The sequence below is a fragment of the Oncorhynchus keta genome, chromosome 9, assembly GCF_023373465.1.
Source record: "Oncorhynchus keta strain PuntledgeMale-10-30-2019 chromosome 9, Oket_V2, whole genome shotgun sequence".
Lineage (NCBI taxonomy): Eukaryota > Metazoa > Chordata > Actinopteri > Salmoniformes > Salmonidae > Oncorhynchus > Oncorhynchus keta.
In genome coordinates, this window is record NC_068429.1 from 1,146,941 (window position 1) to 1,170,266 (window position 23,326).

Sequence of the window (23,326 nt, forward strand, 5' to 3'; positions counted from 1 at the left end):
TTCAATGAGTTCTGCTGATTTTTCATCCAACTTAGTCATTGTGGGTTAGGGTTAGACCTGTATAGGGTTAGGGTTAGGGTTAGGGTTAGACCTGTATGGGTTAGGGTTAGGGTTAGGGTTAGGGTTAGCCTGTGGGTTAACCTGTAGGGTTAACCCTAGACCTGTATAGGCGATTTGGGAATTAAACTTTAATTAACCTGAGAAGTTCCTTCATCTATGAGAAGTTTAAAAGTGTCTTATTTAGAAAACTCATCAATTTGGATATTATTTAAAATATCTATTTCAGAAGGTAAATTGCCAGGATGTACACTTATTAGTTAAATTGGGTTGGACATTGATATCCGAATATAGTAGGCACCAGTCAGTGGTCAAAAATGTCACACTCTGAAATCAAACAAATCTATCCGGAGCGGAACCTCCGTTCCGCAAGGCGGAATAATGTCAACGTGGCACAAGGAACTACGTGGCTGTTTTCCTTTGTTAGCTTAAGCATGCAAGCTAAAGCCTCCTTTGTGCCTGAAAATGCAGCACATAGGATTCCCTTGGCAACGGAAAGGTTTTACTTATAACGTATTATGTTCAAACCCTTTTCGGCGTTTGTTGACGATGTTTTAACCAGAACACGCAGCAAACAACGAAATGCGCCTTGGTCTACTCGCTGGCTTATATCTCCTGAATTTCAATCGACTGGGCCTAACCGTGTCTGGAAATTCTGCGAGCAGGCCTTTCTAATCGACTTAGCCCGGGTATCCTGAAAGGATATTGACCTCATCCCGTCAGTTGAGGATGCCTGGTCATTCTTTAAAAGTAACTTCCTCACTATCTTAGACAAGCATGCTCCGTTCAAAAAATGCAGAACTAAGAACAGATATAGCCCTTGGTTCACTCCAGACCTGACTGCCCTCGACCAGCACAAACACATCCTGTGGCGGACTGCAATAGCATCAAATAGTCCCAGCGATATGCAACTGTTCAGGGTAGTCAGGAACCAATACACGCAGTCAGTCAGGAAAGCAAAGGTAAGCTTTTTCAAGCAGATATTTGCATCCTGTAGCTCTAACACCAAAAAATTTGGGGACACTGTAAAGTCCATGGAGAAAAAGAGCACCTTCTCCCAGCTGCCCACGGCACTGAGGCTAGGTAACACGGTCACCACCGATAAATCCGTGATAATCGAAAACTTCAACAAGCATTTCTCAACGGCTGGCCATGCCTTCCTCCTGACTACTCCAACCTCGGCCAACAGCTCCGCCCACCCCCGCAGCTACTCGCCCAAGCCTCCCAGCTTCTCCATTACCCAAATGCAGATAGCAGATGTTCTGAAAGAGCTGCAAAACCTGGACCCATACAAATCAGCTGGGCTTGACAATCTGGACCCTCTATTTCTGAAACTGTCCACCGCCATTGTCGCAACCCCTATTACCAGCCTGTTCAACCTCTCCTTCGTATCATCTGAGATCCCCAAGGATTGGAAAGCTGCCACGGTCATCCCCCTCTTCAAAGGGGGAGACACCCTGGACCCAAACTGTTACAGACCTATATCCATCCTGCCCATCTAAGGTATTCGAAAGCCAAGTCAACAAACAGATCACTGACCATCTCGAATCCCACCGTACATTCTCCGCTGTCCAATCCGGTTTCCGAGCTGCTCACGGGTGCACCTTAGCCACGCTCAAGGTTCTAAACGATATCATAACCGCCATCGATAAAAGACAGTACTGTGCAGCCGTCTTCATCGACCTGGCCAAGGCTTTCGACTCTGTCAATCACCATATTATTATCGTCAGACTCAGTAGCCTCGGTTTTTCTAATGACTGCCTTGCCTGGTTCACCAACTACTTTGCAGACAGAGTTCAGTGTGTCAAATCGGAGGGCATGTTGTCCGGTCCTCTGGCAGTCTCTATGGGGGTACCACAGGGTTCAATTCTCGGGCTGACTCTTTTCTCTGTATATATCAATGATGTTGCTCTTGCTGCGGGCGATTCCCTGATCCACCACTACGCAGACGACATCATTCTGTATACTTCTGGCCCTTCCTTGGACACTGTGCTTATCTAACCTCCAAACGAGCTTCAATACCATAACACTCCTTCCATGGCCTCCAACTGCTCTTAAACGCTAGTAAAACCAAATGCATGCTTTTCAACCGTTCGCTGCCTGCACCCGCACGCCCGGCTAGCATAACCACCCTGGATGGTTCCGACCTAGAATATGTGTACCTAAGTGTCTGGCTAGACTACAAACTCTCCTTCCAGACTCATATCAAACATCTCCAATCCAAAATCAAATCTAGAGTCGGCTTTCTATTTCGCAACAAAGCCTCCTTCACTCACGCCGCCAAACATACCCTTGTAAAACTGACTATCCTAATGATCCTTGACTTCGGCGATGTCATCTACAAAATAGCTTCCAACACTCTACTCAGCAAACTGGATGCAGTTATCACAGTGCCATCCATTTTGTTACCTAAGCACATTATACCACCCACCACTGCGACCTGTATGCTCTTGTTGGCTGGCCCTCGCTACATGTTCGTCGCCAGACCCACTGGCTCCAGGTCATCTACAAGTCTATGCTAGGTAAAGCGCCGCCTTATCTCATAGCACGCACTCCAGCAGATGTATCTCACTAATCATCCCTAAAGCCAAAACCTCATTTGGCCGCCTTTCCTTCCAGTTCTCTGCTTCCTGCAACAGGAACGAATTTCAAAAATCTCTGAAGTTGGAGACTTTTATCTCCCTCACCAATTTTAAACATCTGCTATCTGAGCAGCTAACCGATCGCTGCAGCTGTACATAGTCCATCGGTATATAGCCCACCCAATTTACCTACCCCATACTGCTTTTATTTGATGTACTTTTCTGCTCTTTTGCACTCCAGTATCTCTACCTGCACATGTTCATCTGATCATTTATCACACCAGTGTTAATCTACTAAATTGTAATTATTCACTCCTATGGCTTATTTATTGCCTACCACCTCATGCCTTTTGCACATATGTATATATATTTTTTTCTACTATGTTATTGACTTGTTTATTGTCTATTGTTTACTCCATGTGTAACTCTGTGTTGTTGTCTGTTCACACTGCTATGCTTTATGTGGAAGGACCACTAGAGGGCAGGCTGGGCTCGTGGATAGTAGCCCAACAAAGCATGGGAGACAAGGTAACCAGAGTCAATTAAGCACAGCTGACGGTACTAATGAGATACTCTCCTTCCCCTATAAAAGAGAGAATGGAACCAGCAGAGAGGGGGAAACTATCTCTGGAAGATGGCCACCGAGAGAGAAGCTGTGCTGAAAGAACCACTAAGATGGTGACAAACCCGTGATTTATTTTTGTTGTAGTTTAAAGATAATCCTATTGTGTTCTTGTTTCATCTGGAGAAGAAGATGTGTGTTTTTCCTTGGAAGATTTTTCATTGATTATGTTAGAATGTTTTTGTTGACAAAATACCCTCAATAGAGAACCGTGTTCAATCAGAAAAACCTACTCCTGACTGGTCTGTCATAATACAATAGAGACAGTAGATCTAGCTGGTCTGTCATAATATAATAGAGACCATTGATCTAGCTGTTCTGTCATAATACAATAGAGACAGTAGATCTAGCTGGTCTGTCATAATATAATAGAGACAGTTGATCTAGCTGTTCTGTCATAATACAATAGAGACAGTATATCTAGCTGGTCTGTCGTAATATAATAGAGACAGTTGATCTAGCTGGTCTGTCATAATATAATAGAGACAGTAGATCTAGCTACTCTGTCATAATATAATAGAGACAGTAGATCTAACTGGTCTGGTATAATATAATAGAGACAGTGAATCTAGCTGGTCTCTCATCATATATTAGAGACAGTAGATCTAGCTTGTCTGTAATAATACAATAGAGACAGTATATCGAGCTGGTCTGTCATAATAAGCTAGATCTACTCTCTCAATTGTACTACGAAAGACCAGCTAGATTTACTGTCTCATATTGTGACAGACCAGCTAGATCTATTTTCTCTATTATACTACGAAAGACCAGCTAGATTTACTGTTTCTATTATATTATGACAGACCAGCTAGTTCTACTGTCTATTTTATATTTGTACAGACCAGCTAGATCTATTGTCTCTATTATCCTACGACAGACCAGCTTGATCTATTGTCTCTATTATTTTATTACAGATCAACAAGATCTGCCGCAATTATATTATGACGGACCATCTAGATCTACTATCTCAATTATATTATGACAGACCATCTAGATCTACTATCTCAATTATATTATGACAGACCAGCTATATCGGCTGTCTCTATTAAATTACAACAGACCAGGTATATCGACTGTCTATATTAAATTTAAACAGACTAGCTATATCTACAGTCTTGATTATATAATGGCAGACCAGCTAGATCTACTGTCTCTATTTTATGACAGACCAACAAGATCTATTGCCTCAATTATATTTTGGCAGACCAGCTAGATCTATTGTCTCATTTATATTGTGAAAGACCAGATAGATTTACTGTCTCTATTATATTATGACAGACCAGCTAGATATACAGTCTCAATTATATTATGACAGACCAGCTAGAACTACTGTCTCTATTATATTATGACAGACAAGCTACATCTACTGTATTAATTATACTATGACAGACCAGCTAGATCTATTGTCTCATTTATATTGTGAAAGACCAGATAGATTTACTGTCTCTAATATTTTATGACAGACCAGTTAGATCTACTGCCTCTATTATATTATGACAGACCAGCTAGATCAATTGTCTCTATTGTATTATGACAGACCAGCTAGATCTACCACCTCAATTGTATTTTTTTTAGACCAGCTAGATCTATTGTCTCGTGTATATTGCTAAAGACCAGATAGATTTACTGTCTCTATTATATTAATACAGACCAGCTAGATCTACTGTCTCCATTATAATATGACAGACCATCTAGATCTACTGTGTCAATTTTTTTATGACGGACCATCTACATCTACTGTCTCAATTATATTATGACAGACCAGCTAGAACTACTGTCTCTATTATATTATGACAGACAAGCTACATCTACTGTATTAATTATACTATGACAGACCAGCTATATCTATTGTCTCTAATATTTTATGACAGACCAGTTAGATCTACTGCCTCTATTATATTATGGGAGACCAGCTACATCTAAATGTCTCTATTATATTATGGCAGACCAGCAAGATCTACTATCTCTATTATGTTATGACAGACCAGCTAGATATACTGTCTCTAATATACTATGACATACCAGCAAGATCTTCTGTCTCAAATATATTATAGCAGACGAGCTAGATCTACTGTCTCTTTTATATTACGGCATACCAGCTAGATTTCCTGTCTGTATTATAATATGACAGACCAACTAGATCTACTATCTCAGATATTTTTTTAAATATCACCTAGATCTGTCTCAAATATATTATGGTAGACCAGCAAGATCTACTGTCTCTATTAAATTATGGTAGACCAGCAAGATCTGCTCTCTCAATGTTGTTATGACAGACCAGCTTGATCTCCAATCTCTATTATATTATGATAGACCAGCTAGATTTACTGTCTCTAGTATATTATGACAGACGAGCTAGATCTACTGTCTCTACTATATTATGACAGACCAACTACATCTACAGTCTCTAATATATTATGATAGATATACTGTCACATGTATATAATGACAGACCAGCTACTTCTACTATCTTTATTATATTATGACAGGCCAGCTAGAACTACTGTCTCTATTATATTATGACAGACCAGCTAAATCTACTGTCTCTATTATAATATGACAGACCATCTAGATCTACTGTATAAATGTTATGACGGACCAGTTTAGTTTAGTTTATTTTATTTTTACAGGGACAGTGCACATTAATCAACGTTTCAGTAAAAGTGCCGGTTTTAGCCAGCCGGCTAATTTTCAACTGCAGTCCCTGGGCAGGTTATTAAAAACAATTACAATATAGACAATAGCACCATAGAACAAGCAAGACATAGCAACATAGGACAAGCAAGACATAGCATACAGAAAGAGCAACATACCATATTTAAAAAAATATATCTCTCAACAGTCCTTAACATTTGTTTGACTTGTATACTTCCTCAGACTTATTTGAAGTAATTATCATCCATAGTAAATGCTTCTAACATATTATTGTTCAGCTAACCAGCTATGTCTATTGTCTCTAATATTTTACGACAGACCAGTTGGATCTACTGTCTCAATTATATTATGACAGACCAGCTAGACCTACTGTCTATATTATACTACAGCTAGATCTACTGTCTCAATTATATTATGACAGACCAGCTAGGACTACTGTCTAAATGATTTTATGGCAGACCAGCTAGATTTACTGTCTCCATTATATTTTTATTTTATTTATTTAACCTTTATTTAACCTGGTAGGCTAGTTGGGAACAAGTTCTCATTTGCAACTGCGACCTGGCCAAGATAAAGCGTAGCAATTCGACACATACAACAACACAGAGTTACACATGGAATAAACAAAACATACAGTCAATGATACAGTAGAACAAAAGAAAACAAAAAGTCTATATACGGTATACAGTATGTGCAAATGAGGTAAGTTAATGAAATAAACAGGCCATGGTGGCAAAGTAATTACAATATAGCAATTAAACACTGGAATGGTAGATCGGCAGAAGATGAATGTGCAGTTAGAGATACTGGGGTGCAAAGGAGCAAAATAAATAAATAAATAAACACCAGTACGGGGATGAGGTAGGTAGATAGATGGGCTGATTACAGATGGGCTACAGTGCCTTGCGAAAGTATTCGGCCCCCGAATCCAGGTGTTAGAATGGCCAAGTCAAAGTCCAGACCTGAATCCAATCGAGAATCTGTGGAAAGAACTGAAAACTGCTGTTCACAAATGCTCTCCATCCAACCTCACTGAGCTCGAGCTGTTTTGCAAGGAGGAATGGGAAAAAATGTCAGTCTCTCGATGTGCAAAACTGATAGAGACATACCCCAAGCGACTTACAGCTGTAATCGCAGCAAAAGGTGGCGCTACAAAGTATTAACTTTAAGGGGGCTGAATAATTTTGCACGCCCAATTTTTCAGTTTTTGATTTGTTAAAAAAGTTTGAAATATCCAATAAATGTCGTTCCACTTCATGATTGTGTCCACTTGTTGTTGATTCTTCACAAAAAAATACAGTTTTATATTTTTATGTTTGAAGCCTGAAATGTGGCAAAAGGTCGCAAAGTTCAAGGGGGCCGAATACTTTCGCAAGGCACTGTATGTACAGGTGCAGTGATCTGTAAGCTGCTCTGACAGCTGGTGCTTAAAGCTATTGAGGGAGATGTGAGTCTCCAGCTTTAGAGATTTTTGCAATTCGTTCCAGTCATGGGCAGCAGAGAACTGGAAGGAAAGACGACCAAAGGAGGAATTGGCTTTGGGGGTGACCAGTGAGATATACCTGCTGGAGTGCGTGCTACGAGTGGGTGCTGCTATGGTGACCAGTGAGCAGAGATAAGGCGGGGCTTTACCTAGCAGAGACTTGTAGATAACCTGTAGCCAGTGGGTTTGGCGACGTGAATGAAGCGAGGGCCAACCAACGAGAGCGTACAGGTTGCAATGGTGGGTAGTGTATGGGGCTTTGGTGACAAAATGGATGGCACTGTGATAGACTGCATCCAGTTTGTTGAGTATTGTGTTGGAGGCTATTTTATAGATGACATCACCGAAGTCGAGGATCGGTAGGATGGTCAGTTTTACAACAGTATGTTTTGCAGCATGAGTAAAGGATGCTTTGTTGAGATATAGGAAGCCGATTCTAGATTTAATTTAGGATTGGAGATGCTTGATGTGAATCTGGAAGGAGAGTTTACAGTCTAACCAGACACCCAGGTATTTGTAGTCGTCCACGTATTCTAAGTCAGGGTCGTACAGAGTAGTGATGCTGGACGGGCGAGCAGGTGCGGGCAGTGATCGATTGAATAGCATGCATTTAGTTTTACTTGCATTTAAGAGCAGTTGGAGGCCACGGAAGAAGAGTTGTATGGCATTGAAGCTCGTCTGGAGGTTAGTTAACACAGAACTGTAATTGGTAAACCAAGGAGGGAAACCAAGGCCAGAAGTATACAGAATAGTGGTCGATCGGCTGCTGTCGTGAGGGATGTGGAACCTCTGAGAGAATCACCAGCAGCAGAAGGTAGCAGTAATCATCATTGATGTATACAGAAAAGAAGAGGGGGATAGGCCTTTCCATCTTTGGGAATCTCAGAATTGAACCCTGTAATTTTAGGCACACCCAGATAGAGACTCAGTCAGAGCATGGCCAGGTGCCGTTGACCATGAGAAATGCTTGTTGAGATTCTCAATTATAGTAGATTTATCGGTGTTGACAGTGTTTCCTAGCCTCAGTGCAGTGGGCAGCTGGGAGGAGGTGCTCTTATTCTCCATGGACTTTACAGTGTCCCAGAACTTTTTTGAGTTAGTACTACAGGATGCAAATTTATGTTTGAAAATCTACTGAAAATTCTAACTGCCTGTGTATATTTGTTCCTAACTTCCCTGAAAATTTGCATATCAAGGGGTTATTCAATGCTAATGCAGAGCGCCACAGGATATTTTTATGCTGGTCAAGGGCTGACAGGTCTGGAATGAACCAAGGACTATATCTATTCCTAGTTCTACATTTTTTGAGAAGGGCATGCTTATTTAAGATAGTGAGGAAGGCACTTTTAAAGAATAGCCAGGCATCATCTACTGACGGGATGAGGTCAATGTCATTCCAGGATACCCCGGCCAGGTCGATTAGAAAGGCCTGCTCGCAGAAGTGTTTCAGGGAGCATTTGACAGTGATGAGGGGTGGTCGTTTGGTCGCAGACCCAATACAGATGCAGATAATGAGGCATTGATCGCTGAGATCTTGATTGAAAACAGCAGAGGTGTATTTGGAGGGTGAATTCGTTAGGATAAGGGTGCCCGTGTTTACTGATTTGGGGTTGTACCTGGTAGGTTCATTGATCATTTGTGTGAGATTGAGGGCATCAAGCTTAGTTTGTAGGATGGCCAGGGGTGTTAAACATGTCCCAGTTTAGGTCACCTACTAGCACGAGCTCAGAAGGTAGATGGGGGGCAATCACTTCACATATGGTATCGAGGGCACAGCTGGGGGCAGAGGGAGGTCTATAGCAAGCGGCAACAGTGAGAGACTTGTTTCTGGAAAGGTGAATTTTTAGAAGTAGAAGCTCAAATTGTTTGGGTACAGACGTAGATAGCCTGCAGAGTTCTGTATTACTATCTTTGCAGTAGATTGCAACACCGCCCCCTTTGGCAGTTCTATCTTGATGGAAAACGTTATAGTTAGCAATGGAGATTTCAGGGTTTTTGGTGGTTTTCCTTAGGATTCAGGATTCAGACACGGTTAAGACATCTGGGTTAGCAGAGTGTGCTAAAGCAGTGAGTAAAACAAACTTAGGGAGTAGGCTTCTAATGTTGACATGCATGAAACCAAGGCTTTTACGTTTACAGAAGTCAACAAATGAGAGCACCTGTGGGGTGGGAGTGGAGCTAGGCACTGCAGGACCTGGATTAACCTCTACATCACCAGAGGAACAGAGGAGAAGTAGGATAAGGGTGCGGCTAAAGACTATACGAACTGGCCGTCTAGCACGTTCAGAACAGAGAGTAAAAGGAGCAGGTTTCTGGGCACGATAGCATAGATTCAAGGCATAGTGTACAGACAAAGGTAAGGTAGGAAGTGAGCACATTGGAGGTAAACCTAGGCATTGAGTAATAAAGAGAGAGATTTTGTCTCTAGAGACGTTTAAACCAGGTGATGTCATCGCATATGTAGGAGGTGGAACAACATGGTTGGTTAAGGCACATTGAGCAGGGCTAGAGGATCTACAGTGAAATAAGACGGTAATCACTAACCAGGACAGTAATGGAAGCGGCATATTGATATTAGAGAGAGGCATGCATAGCCACGTGAACATATGGGTCCAGTGAGTGGATGGGCTGGCTGGGGACACGGCGATTCAGACAGTTAGCAGGCCGATGCTAACAAGCTAATAGTTAGTAGGCCGGGAGTAAAGCAAGCTAGTAGCTAGCAGTTAGCAGGCCTGGTTAGCAAGCAAGCAGTTAGCATGGGCTAGCATGGGCTAGCAGTTACAGGTTCCATGCCCCGTACCGGCTGTAGAAGGGGTCCGGATATTGTAGCCCAGGATATTGTAGCCGGGCTAACTTAATTATATACTGTCTCTATTATATTATGATAGACCAGCTAGATCTACTGTCTCTATTATAATATGACAGACCATCTGATCTACTGTCTCTATTATATTATGACAGACCAACTACATCTACTGTCTCTATTATATTATGACAGACCTCTATTATCTATGATGACAGATACTCTACCAGGCGAGCAAAACCTAGAGACTTCCTTAGATATCATGCACCAGCTTTTGTTGACATATATGCATAGGCCCCTTGGCACGTTCTGACCTTAGGTCTTTTCTCATGTCTTTGTTTTAGGTTGGTCAGGGTGTGAGTTGTCTATGTTCGTTTTTCAATGTTGTGTTTTGCGTTTGGCCTGGTATGGTTCTCAATCAGAGCCAGGTGTCGTCAGTTGTCTCTAAGAATCATACTTAGGTAGCCTTTTCCCACCTGTGTTTCGTGGGTGATTGTTTTCTGTTTGTTGTTTGTATCTGCACCAGACAGAACTGTTTCGTTCATTCACTTTGTTGTTTTTGATCAGTGTTCTATTACGTTATTAAAAATTTGGATACTTGCTGCGCATTGGTCCTCACCTTCTTCCAACAACGAGCGCTAAACCCCTGCCCCGTCTATATATAATAAATATATGATAATATATGCCATTTAGCTGACGCTTTTATCCAAAGCGACTTACAGTCATGTGTGCATACATTCTACATATGGGTGGTCCCGGGAATCGAACCCACTACCCTGGCGTTACAAGCGCCATGCTCTACCAACTGAGCCACAGAAGGACCACTCTTACCAGAGTCTGCTGTTCTGTCCTGCTGATGGCATGTATCCCTCCAGCTGTATGTTCTTAATGTCATCGTTCAGCCACGACTCGGTGAAACATAAGATATTAGTTTTTAATGTCCCGTTGGTAGGTTATACATGCTTTCAGCTCGTCCCATTTATTTTCCAGCGATTTAACATGAGCTAGCGGGACGGAAGGCAAGGGCAGATTAGCCGCCTGATCCTCGCAAGGCACCCTGATCTTTTTCCACAAAATCTCAGTTTCCTTCTCCAGCGAAACACGGGGATCTGGGCCTGGACGGGTGTCTGTAGTATATCCCTCCCGTCCGCCTAATTGAAGAACTCTTCGTCCAGTTTAAGGTGAGCAATCACAGTTCTGATCCAGAAGCTGTTTTCGGTCAAAAGATACGGTAGCAGCAACATTATGTACAAATCCAGTTACGAACAACGGGAAAAAACAAACAAAATAGCATGGTTGGCCCTCCCCTCTGGCACCACTCGTACTTCCAGACTAGTCAATACATTAGAAGGGATAGCCAAGGCCTACGGAGTGGGCGCAGTGGTCAAAAGCACTATTGAGGTGTCAGTACAGACCCAGGTTCGTTTCCAGGCTGTCTTGCAGCCGGCCGAGACCGGGAGACGCATGAGGCAGCACACAATTGGTCCACCGTTGTCCGGGTTAGGTGAGGGTTTGGCTGGCCAGGATTTCCTTGTTTCATCGCACTCTAGCGACTCCTTGTGGCGGGCCAGTCGCCTACAAGCTGACTCGGTTGCCAGTTGGACCGTGTTTCCTCCAACATATTGGTACGTCTGGCTTCTGGGTTGAGCGAGCAGTGTGGCTTGGCAGGGTGGTGTTTCAGAGGACGCATGGCCTCCCCCGATTCCGTAGGTGAGTTGCAGCGATGGGACAAGACTGTAACTACCAATTGGGGAGAAAGAGGTAAATGTGAAGTCCATACATTTTCATACTGGTTCCCCTTGGGAATCAAACCCACAACCCTGGCATTGCAAGCGCCATGCTCTACCAACTGAGCTACACAGGTATACAGGGTATAAGTAGTGTATATATAATGAATCCTAGCATGTGAAGGGCTTCGGATTGCTTTATAGTATAAACGCCATAGTTAGTGGCAAGTAAGGCTAATAGTTAGTGGTAGCATTCTAAGAATCAAATAAGCTGGGATATGGGTAGAGGGCTAGACATGATGACTTATGCCGGCCATCTTGGGTGAATGTGATACGCAATAGGCCGGCAGCAAGTAATGGGTACCACATAGCCTGAACATGTAAACTATCCAAAAGGGTTAAACAATGTAGGCAATATGGCAATATGTACAGGGCATGACTTACTAGCAGATTATAAATCCACGCCAGAAATTTGTTTTAGGCTTTTATCCAAGCCCCCTGTAATACACACATTAGGTTAGAGAGGCTGGAGCAGAGGGCAGCCACATTGCAGCACCCAACAAGCAGTTTTTTAAGTTCCTTGCTAACTGGAACATAGGCAGTAGGTGGCACCTGAGATATTGATGCCAACAACCCTACGGTTGATTTTTTTCCTCTGTCAGCACTGCTATTCAAACAGGCAAACCTCCAGTTGCTAGCCCGCTTTTCTAACCTCGAGGCTCAGGCTGCCATATTGAATGAGTCATGTATAAGCATAGAGTCGCATAGTAAAATGAGCCTATATAAGAGATGAGATATCAGCTGATGTACGAAGGGCTATATAAATACATTTAATTTGAGTTTGTCTCTAACTCCCAGGCCTGAGAGAGGTATGAGACCAAGGGTTTTCCCTCATTAAATAAAGGTTCGATCAAATAAATAAAAATCCCCAGGGGGCAGCAGAAACCGGGTTAGGTGATGTGCTCTTCCAGGAAGTCTTGATAATTACTCAGGTGTGAGCACTCAGGATTTGTTGGCAGTCTGGGTGCGAGAAGAGTCCAGAAGTCTTTCCAATAGCTTTTAAAAAATATTTTGGGATTGTGCATATTTATTTTGTCAACGACCAAGTGGTCAAGAGCTGGCCCTGAACTCGGTAAGTTTGCGATCTCCTGAGCACATGTATATAATACACGGTCCTGATTTCTCACGTCAACCAGTTATACGAGTAAAGTCATACAGTTTTTTTTTTAACGCTGTGATGGAAACAGGAAGTTTCCGTACAATTTCTAAAATGCTGAGAATTTTCTTGTTCGACATTGTGATCTTTTTGTGTTGGTAAAATTAATTTCGCGAGAAAAAGGCGGTGGAAATGCTTTCACGCGTAATTATAGATACTATAACCATCCTATCGAAGTAAACTTGGAGTAACCTGATATGATGTGTGGCCCTCCCACTACAACTCAGGAAACCATGCAGTTTATTAGGCAACAGATTAAATCATTTGTTATGAACTTAACAGGGTAGTGAAAGTGCATCTAGATGCTCCTTTACAATGAATATAGAGGGTATTCTACTGACATGATGATCGATGCTTGACTGCTGTTTGACAAATAAAAATATCCTCGCTCTTATCCATAATAACCCGCACAGCCTACCCATACTGTATCTGCTACCTTTTGGCTAAACTGCAAGTGTCAAGACCAGTATAGGCACATTGGCTATTTAACGCAACATTTGGGACAAATCTATCCATACAGTTGAATGTGATGCAAACGCGTTCAATTTATGATTTTTTTTATTCGGTAAATAAACTTAAGTGAACAATTACTTTGTGTGCCCTACATAATGCACAGATTTTTGGATCAAGTCTGTTTGGAACCAGAAAATGTGGATGTTTTCTTTGTGAGTTTTGTAATGTTTTAATAAAAAATATGTCAACTTTTTGGATGGAAACCTAGCAAAATATGCACATTTTTAAATCATGTTACAGACCAGTTAAGGCCTAGGACTAGGACCGCGTTCCTGATAACTTCATGACACCTCGTCTGACTAATCAGGCTGTAATGCACAATGAATTCATATACTGTACACAGTCTGAAACCTTGCAGTGCAAAATCGTGTAAATGTTCCTTACAAGACAGAATGTTGACTACAATTACATATCAACTTACTCTACAGGAAACTATTGTTCCCCCATTTATTTTAGTGCCTTTAAGTATATGGTTTGGTCAGTTTATATTTCGGTGTGTGTTTTCATTCTAATACACATGATTTAAACACTTGCATAATGTGTAAACAATAGCCGAAAGTTACCGGACCACAGACTGAACATTTTAAATGACTTTCCTCGCATTCAGCTGGCAATGCCAAACATACCATCACTCAATAAAGTCCGGTTAACAATACTATCCTGTGTATTTTTTGCATCTAATAAAAGCAGAAGGACCAACCACACAGACAACCGGTAGAGTACGTTTTAAATAAAATGTATTCAACATTCTGGCTTGAAAGGAACATTGACATTATTTTGCACTCAAATGGTTCAGGCTGTATGAAACCAATGAATTGCACTGGTGTAAAGTACTTAGTTTTGGGGGGGTATCTGTACTTTACTATTTCTATTTTTGACAACTTTTACTAAAATACATTCCTAAAAAAACAGTACTTTTTACTCCATACATGTTCACTGATGCCCAAAAGTACTTGATTCTCTCACTCTCTCACACACACACATGGGGCTTTATTGGCATGGGAAACATGTGTTAACATTTCCAAAGCAAGTGAGGTACGTAATAAACAATACAAATTAACAGTAAACATTACACATACAGAAGTTTCAAAACAATAAAGACATTACAAATGTCATATTACGTGCATATATACAGTGTTGTAACGATGTACAAATGGTTAAGGGTACACAAGGGAAAATAAATGTGTTGTATTTACAATGGTGTTTGTTCGTCACTGGTTGCCCTTTTCTCGTGGCAACAGGTCACAAATCTTGCTGCTGTGATGTCACACTGTGGAATTTCACCCAGTAGATATGGGAGTTTATAAATTTAAAAAAATAAAAAATTCTTTGTGGATCTGTGTAATCTGAGGGAAATATGTGTATGTGTCTCTATGGTCATACATTGGACAGGAGGTTAGGAAGTGCAGCAGTATCTCTCTATTGTGATGTTAGCTTATTATAAGGAATTTGAAATAATTTATACTTGTGATACTTAAATATAAAAAGTAAATGTAATTGCTAAAATATACTTAAGTATATTTAAAACCAAATACTTTTTTACTTTTACTCAAGTAGTATTTTTCTGGGTGACTTTTACTTGAGTCATTTACTTTTAAGAAGGTATCTTTACTCCAGTATGACAACTGGGCGCTGTTACACCACTGCTGAGTGGTGTAAAACAGCCTGATTAATCAGACAACATAAGACCCTTAGACAGCAATATTAGGTCATGCAACACGCGCTAGTCTCACTCTACACAATGGCCAAAACAGAGCAGTATCGAGTACCAGTAGAAGGAACTGCCCAGAAACGGATTGACCATTGAATGCTCTAGCTCTCAACTGCCCATTTACACCTAATTTCAGTTTTTCAGCATAAATTTGCATGAGTTTTCATGTTTGCATGTTTTCTTAATTCCTGTGTCTGTGGCTTCCTGATATCTTTTTTAAATATTTTGTATATATAATTGTATACTAATTGGTCTTTTGACCAATCAGATCTTTTCACGTCAGAGCTTTTTCAGAGCGGTCAAAATACCAATTAGTGAAATGAAGATCAGAATTAGACTGTCTTTACACAGGCAGCCAGTTTTCTCTGCAGCAGTTAAGTGAGTGTCTGTGTGACTGCCTCCCAGCAGGGAGGGGTAGTTGGCTCTAGCTGAGCTGATAGTTCCTGTTTTCAGCTATTCACAGAGCTTGGGTTAGGTGCTCGTCTCCTTCCTGTTCCTGATTTATTTTGTAAAGGAAAGTTTCTCTCTCTCTCTCTCTCTCTCTCTCTCTGAACACCTCTCCAGAAGCAGTGTAAATTCAGATGCATAGATTAAACCAAGGAATCCTCTTTTAAAGAAGCATTCTCTACGCCCTGACTGGTTAGTCTTCTCTACACTCTGATACTAGTAAGTAACCTTTTTTAGAGATGTGTTGGTATGTAATGTTCTCCACCATTCCTGCCTTGGGTGTCAGTTTTTCACCTGGAACCATTGTTTAAGTTCTGTGATCCTGTTGAACCTGATTGACTGGGTGCTTCCAAGCTGCTCAAGCATAACTAGGCTACATCGGTCTTTTCATCTACATGTCGGATCAGCCTTAGCTACATCTGTTTTATAGTCTTGCTGTCTGATCAGCCATAACTACATATGTCTTCATACCTAGCTTTCTGCGCAGCCATAAATGTATCTGTCTTCTAACTGTCTGCTCGGCCATAACTACAGTACATATGTCTTCATACCTAGCTTTCTGCTCAGCCATAAATGTACAGTGGGGCAAAAAAGTATTTAGTCAGCCACCAATTGTGCAAGTTCTCCCACTTAAGATGAGAGGCCTGTAATTTTCATCAGAGGTACACTTCCAACTATGACAGACAAAATGAGAAAAAAAAATCCAGAAAATCACATTGTAGGATTTTTAATGAATGTATTTGCAAATTATGGTGGAAAATAAGTGTTTGGTCAATAACAAAAGTTCATCTCAATACTTTGTTATATACCCTTTGTTTGCTCAGCCATAACTACAGTACATATGTCTTCTAGTCTAGCTGTGTGCTCAGCCATAACTACAGAGCATGTCTTCTAGTCTAGCTGTTGGCTCAGCCATAACTACAGAGCATGTCTTCTAGTCTAGCTGTTTGCTCAGCCATAACTACAGAGCATGTCTTCTATTCTAGCTGTTTGCTCAGCCATAACTACAGAGCATGTCTTCTAGTCTAGCTGTTTGCTCAGCCATAACTACAGAGCATGTCTTCTAGTCTAGCTGTCTGCTCAGCCATAACTACAGAGCATGTCTTCTAGTCTAGCTGTTGGCTCAGCCATAACTACAGAGCATGTCTTCTAGTCTAGCTGTCTGCTCAGCCATAACTACAGAGCATGTCTTCTAGTCTAGCTGTTGGCTCAGCCATAACTACAGAGCATGTCTTCTAGTCTAGCTGTTGGCTCAGCCATAATGAGGATACAGTGCGTTCGAAAAGTATTAAGACCCCTTTTCCACATTTTAATTTACAGGCTTATTCTGAAATTGATTAAAACATTTATCTACACACAATACTCAAATGACAAAGCGAAAACAGGTTTTTAGACATTTTATAACACATGGTATAGATGGTACTATACATACTGTATGTTAAGGCTTTAGGTCTTTGCTCCATCCCCAGCTACCCTGGTGTGACCTGAGGCTCAGCCGACGTCATGGCTATCTCTCCTACCGTAACCCTCCACCTGGACGATGGTGTGGTGCGCGGTCTGGACCTGCAGTCCTGTGCTCTCCAGCTGTGTAAAGGACATGGTCACTGTGTGGCTCAGGGACAGGCCACCACCTGTGAGTGTATCCTGGGGTACAGAGGAGAGTTCTGCCATGAGAGTGTCAATGAGGCAATCGGTGTTCCGCTCACCCTGGGGGTAGTGGCCTTTATCGTTGGCATCCTCATCCTCTCCTTCCTCATTGCGTTCATCAGGCAGAGGGTCAAGGTCAAAAGGTGGTAACTATATAATTATTATCATAATTAAATATAAATACAGCCAACTGAACGTATGGTGAAACAGTTCTCCTGGAACACTTGTGCTAATGTTTGTGTCGTTATAGGAAAGCTGCAGCCAAGGATTCAAGTGGTTTAGAAAAAGACATTCTGTAGCATCAAGGTAGGACATTCAACCACGTTCTCACACAATAATTAGCAATAAGTGAACCATAACTCATGCCACAAACATGAATTTCATGTTAAGAAAAAATCTGGTATGATGTTATTTACAGTAGTTAAAACAATTTGTATACATGTTTTAATGTTTCTGAAGTCTTTAACATGTCTAGTGAACTGAATGTCTGTTCTCTGTGATTTTAATGTCATTGTCACACTCTTCTTGTAGGTTTGGTTGACGGTCCAACATCCGAGCACATCCCCTTCATCAGGCTTTATCCCCGGTAGAAACAATTATATACTGTAGTACTATTTATATAAACAACTATTTACTGTAGTACTCTTCATATGAACTACATGTGTTAGTGTTAACTACCATAGCACTACTATGCTGTAGTACTCTTCATATGAACTACATGTGTTAGTGTTAACTACCATAGCACTACTATGCTGTGGTACTAATAGACATCCATATATGTTGGGACGACTCGTGAAAAGTAAGGACTGTTTTTGGCGATAGCTGTGTTCGAATACTAACAAACTGTATACTACATACTTAATAAGTGTATATTACATACTATATACTGTTTGTTGATTTTTAGTATACTGTAAATGACCGGCATCCTTTCAGTTGATTGTACTAGCGCTTTGCCTGTCTATCTGTAGTTGATGCTGTTGCTATGCAACTTCTTGTTAGCATAGCTAACAAATTAATAGCTAGACGTTTTATGACTTCATTGAGAACCCACAACGGCTATACCACTTAGCTAAGCCAAGAATAATCAAGCCAATAAATGTTGGGTAGTTAGCATATAGTTAATATACTGGCAAGTTTGTATTAGTAACTAGCTAACATGCAGTACCTACAAGCAACTGCTGTAATGATACGTTATGCAGTTCTATGCTAACAAACTGTCAGCGAACGTAACGTGACTTATTTGAAAAGTCGTTACTCCAGAGTGGTGCAGCGGTCTAAGGCACTGCATCTCAGTGCTAACGGTGTCACTACAGACCCTGGTTCGATTCCAGGCTGTATCACAACCGACCGTGATTAGGAGTCCCATAGGGCGGCGCACAATTGGCCCAGGGTCGTTAGGGTTTGGCCGGGGTAGGCCGTCATTTAAAAAAATAATTTGTTCTCAACTGATTTGCCTAGTTAAACCCCAATATTAAAGGTTACATAAAAATTACATTTCTCAACAATTTCCTTCCGTTTGAGCCTGGCCTGACTGGCTTACCTCCTTTAGAGCCTGACTGGCTTACCCCCTTTAGAGCCTGACTGGCTTACCCCCTTTAGAGCCTGACTGGCTTACCCCCTTTAGAGCCTGACTGGCTTACCCCTTTAGAGCCTGACTGGCTTACCCCCTTTAGAGCCTGACTGGCTTACCCCCTTTAGAGCCTGACTGGCTTACCCCCTTTAGAGCCTGACTGGCTTACCACCTTTAGAGCCTGACTGGCTTACCCCCTTTAGAGCCTGACTGGCTTACCACCTTTAGAGCCTGACTGTTAGTGTTGTCTGACTCAGGACAAGTGATTGAAAGAGAAGTGATTGAAAGACACACCTAAGCAGTGGAAACATTTAACACGTTTTCTCCAAAACATGACAGGAATTTCAACGCTGGTAAACCAGTCAGTCCAACAGTGTTTTTCATTGGCAACAGAAAACATCCGCTGGGGATTGAGGTTTGAAAATAAACACTGTTCTATACAGGCTGTAGTGTTCGTCAAAACAGGTTTCGTCTTGCATGCTTAGGATTGCATGACTGTCCCTATTGTGCTGCTGAGTGCCTTAGATCAAAGTGAAGTTTACTGTCCAACATCAGAGCTTGGCCTTTTCATTGGCTCCATCCCTGGTACATGTATAAATAACTATATATTGTAGTACTATTCATATAAACAACTAAATAATTATATACGTGACTACTGTATACAGTATACTGAAGTACTATTCATATAAACAACTATATACTGTAGTACTATTCTAGTACTACTAGTGTTAACTACTATACAATAGGACTTGTTATATAAACAAATATGCTGTGGTACTAATATAAAACCACATGGTGGGACTACTCGTATAAAGGACTGGTTTGTTTTTGGTTACGTCTTTATACTGACTAACTTTATACTTTTTTTCTGGGAAACCAAAGCCTCGACGAGCAGCAGCTTTTCTCACACTGATCCTGGCCTGTCTAGTTTATATGGTGATACATGCTGTTATGACTGATTAGTGTGGTGATGCACTCTGTTGCCTGACTGGTTTGTGCTGCTTGTGGCTGTGTTGCCTGACTGTTGCCTGACTGGTTTGTGCTGCTTGTGGCTGTGTTGCCTGACTGTTGCCTGACTGGTTTGTGTTGCTTGTGGCTGTGTTGCTTGTGGTTTGTGTTAACACTAAGTCAGGCAACACAAAATCAGTTATCTCTGACTCATTAGTGACTAATAGACCTAAGCAATGGCAACATTCAGTTGCTCCAAAACATGACAGGAATTCCAACTGAGCTTTTCATTGGCCACAAAATATACACTGTATACAAGTCTGGTCCCCTCGCTAATATAATTTTCTCTTGTAACTGTAAACTCAAGTGAGTTTGTCTTCATTTCAAACTGCTCCAGTCTCTCTCCCTCTAGAGGTCGGTGAGAACATAATGGAAGCCTGTCCAGTCATGGACCTTCGGATCATACAACCGCCTTGTTAATTCCATGTGGATAAAATGCTATTATGTTCTTGAATAATTATTGTTGACGCATTGCTAACAAAATATTTTATCCATTGTATTTTTTTAAGCTTTGTTCTTGTATCTGAATTTTGGATATGCTTAAACCTGGGCAAATTCACATTAAAACACTGTTTACTTCTGTGTGATCAATGTCTCCTAGTGGTATCCTTTTAAACGGATTGTTTATCACAGTTTGTAGAACTAAAGTCATAGAACTATGACTTCATCGATCAGTGCGGAGCAGATCAGTATCAGTGCGGAGCAGATCAGTGCGGAGCAGATCAGTGCGGAGCAGTTAAGATAGTTCAAATGTGTGATGGACAGACAAGTGCACCAGAAGGGCACCGGCATTAAAAACAATTCTTACCTTTTTTGTAGTTAATAAATCGAACATGAAACGTGATAACTAGGCCTATAGTATCCTAAACTAGCCATGAAAAAGTGAATCCATTCTCTTCTGGCTAATTAAAAATGTATCTTCTGAATCAAGCTTGTACTGTAAAAAGGCAGGGTAAAGCCCTTACTCTCCCTAATCTTATTTCACTACCTTTGCACAATCTTACTACCTTTGCACACACCGTATATAGATTTTTCTATTGTGTTATTGACTACATTTGTTTATCCCGTGTGTAACTCTGTGTCGTACTGCTTTGCTTTATCTTGGCCAGGTCGCGAGTTGTAAATGAGAACTTGTTCTCAACTGGCCGACCTGTTTAAATAAATAAAAAAAAGCTTGTCCTGTCAGTACAGTAGGAAGGTAGCCTAAACATGCTCAGGCAGACACTGGAATATGTTTGAGTGACAGTGAGGGCTTTGCATAGGAGCTTTGTTTTTCTTTTTGTGTGATTAGAAACGAATGCCTTCAATGTAAAATAACGTTATTAACTGGTTCCCATGCTTAGAAAATAACGGTTCTGTTCCAGAGTAGTATGGATCACTTTCTTTTTCGGTTGGATCACTTTTTCGGTTCTGTTCCCTGAACCAGTTACAATCCCCGGTGGAAAGTATCACATTTTCTATTTACAAAAACACTAAACATGTCATTTGTCAACATTTAATCAAGGAACAGTGGTAGCAGATGTTGGCGTGACCAATCAATCATGTCCCGCATTCTGTCCCTCTGTCCCGCAACCAATCAATCATGTCCCGCATTCTGTCCCTCAACCAATCAATCATGTCCCGCATTCTGTCCCGCATTTTGTCCCTCTGTCCCGCAACCAATCAATCATGTCCTGCATTTTGTCCCTCTGTCCCGCAACCAATCAATCATGTCCTGCATTTTATCAACAAATTAAAACACCAATTTACAAAGAAAAGGTACATTTGTCCCGTATATTAGACCTAATAACATTTGAGAATTGACGTTCCAACCTGTAACATTGAATTTATAACAAGATATATCATAAAGATGTGGTGCTGGTGATGTTAAGCACCCCACAATATGAATGTGTAGACTACACTGTATTGCAAAATCAGCCCCTGGCGGATGTCTGGCAACTCCAATTCAATGGGAGTGATTTGAGCACAGATCCTGACCCATCCAATATTTAAGGGTGTGTCTATATAGTATTCAGACCCCTTGACCCAACACATGTTACATTAGTCTTATTATAAAATGGATTAAATAAAGGCCATTACTCAGAAATACCCACACAATACACCATAATGACAAGGTGAAAACAGGTTCTTAGAATTTTTCTTGTAATCAGACCCTTTTCTATGAGACTTGAAATTGAGCTCAGGTGCATCCTGTTTCCATTGATCATCTTTTAAAGGTTTCTCAATCAAATTTTGTCACACACATAGTTAGCAGATGTGAGTGTAGCGAAATGCTTGTGCTTCTAGTTCTGACTATGCAGTAATAATGTAACAAGTAATCTAACCTAGCAATTTCACAACTACCTTATCACACAAGTAAAGGAATGAATAAGAATATGTACATAAAGATAAATGAATGAGCGGTGGTCTTGCAGCATAGGCAAGATGCAGTTGACAGTATGTACATATGAGATGAGTAATGTAGGGTATGTAAACAAGATGCAGTAGATGGTATAGAGTACAGTATGTACATATGAGATGAGTAATGTAGGGTATGTAAACAAGATGCAGTAGATGGTAGAGAGTACAGTATATACATATGAGATGAGTAATGTAGGGTATGTAAACAAGATGCAGTAGATGGTAGAGAGTACAGTATGTACATATGAGATGAGTAATGTAGGGTATGTAAACAAGATGCAGTAGATGGTAGAGAGTACAGTATATACATATGAGATGAGTAATGTAGGGTATGTAAACATTATATAAGGTGGCTAGTGATGTATTTATTACATCAGCTTTTCATTATTAATGTGGCTAGAGATGAGTCAGTATGTTGGCAGCAGCCAGTCAATGGCTAAAACTTGGGAGTGATCCTGTGGTCAATTAAATTGATTGGACATGATTTGGAAAGGCACACACCTGTCACAATTGACAGTGCATGTCAGAGCAAAAACCCAAGCCATTAGGTGCATCCTGTTTCCATTGATGTTTCCATTGATCATCCTTGAGATGTTTCTCCAATTTGATTGGAGTCCACCTGATACGACATGATTTGGAAAGGCACACACACAATGGATGTCAGAGCAAAAAACAAGCCATGAGGTCGAAGGAATTGTCCATAGTGCTCCGAGACAGAATTGTGTTGAGGCACAGATTTGGGGAAGGGTACCAAAACATTTCTGCAGCATTGAAGGTCCCCAAGAACAGTGGCCTCATTCTTAAATGGAATATGTTTGGAACTACCAACACTCTTCCTAGAGCTTGTTGCCCAGCTGAGCAATCGGGGGAGAAGGGCCTTTGTCA

The 23,326-nt window shown here is 41.1% G+C and overlaps 1 long non-coding RNA gene across 2 annotated transcripts; it reads left to right on the forward strand.

Annotated features, from left to right (window-relative positions):
- Nucleotides 1-12,883: 12,883 nt before the first annotated feature.
- On the forward strand, nucleotides 12,884-20,628 carry LOC118374036 (uncharacterized). 2 transcript variants are annotated; one of them, XR_004823532.2, is made up of 5 exons: nucleotides 12,884-13,061; nucleotides 15,937-16,035; nucleotides 17,286-17,606; nucleotides 17,714-17,769; nucleotides 17,995-20,628. It is a non-coding gene; the product is annotated as an uncharacterized LOC118374036 (long non-coding RNA). The 2 variants fall into 2 exon arrangements; XR_004823531.2 differs by having other exon boundaries at nucleotides 12,885-13,061; nucleotides 15,934-16,035.
- Nucleotides 20,629-23,326: the final 2,698 nt, after the last annotated feature.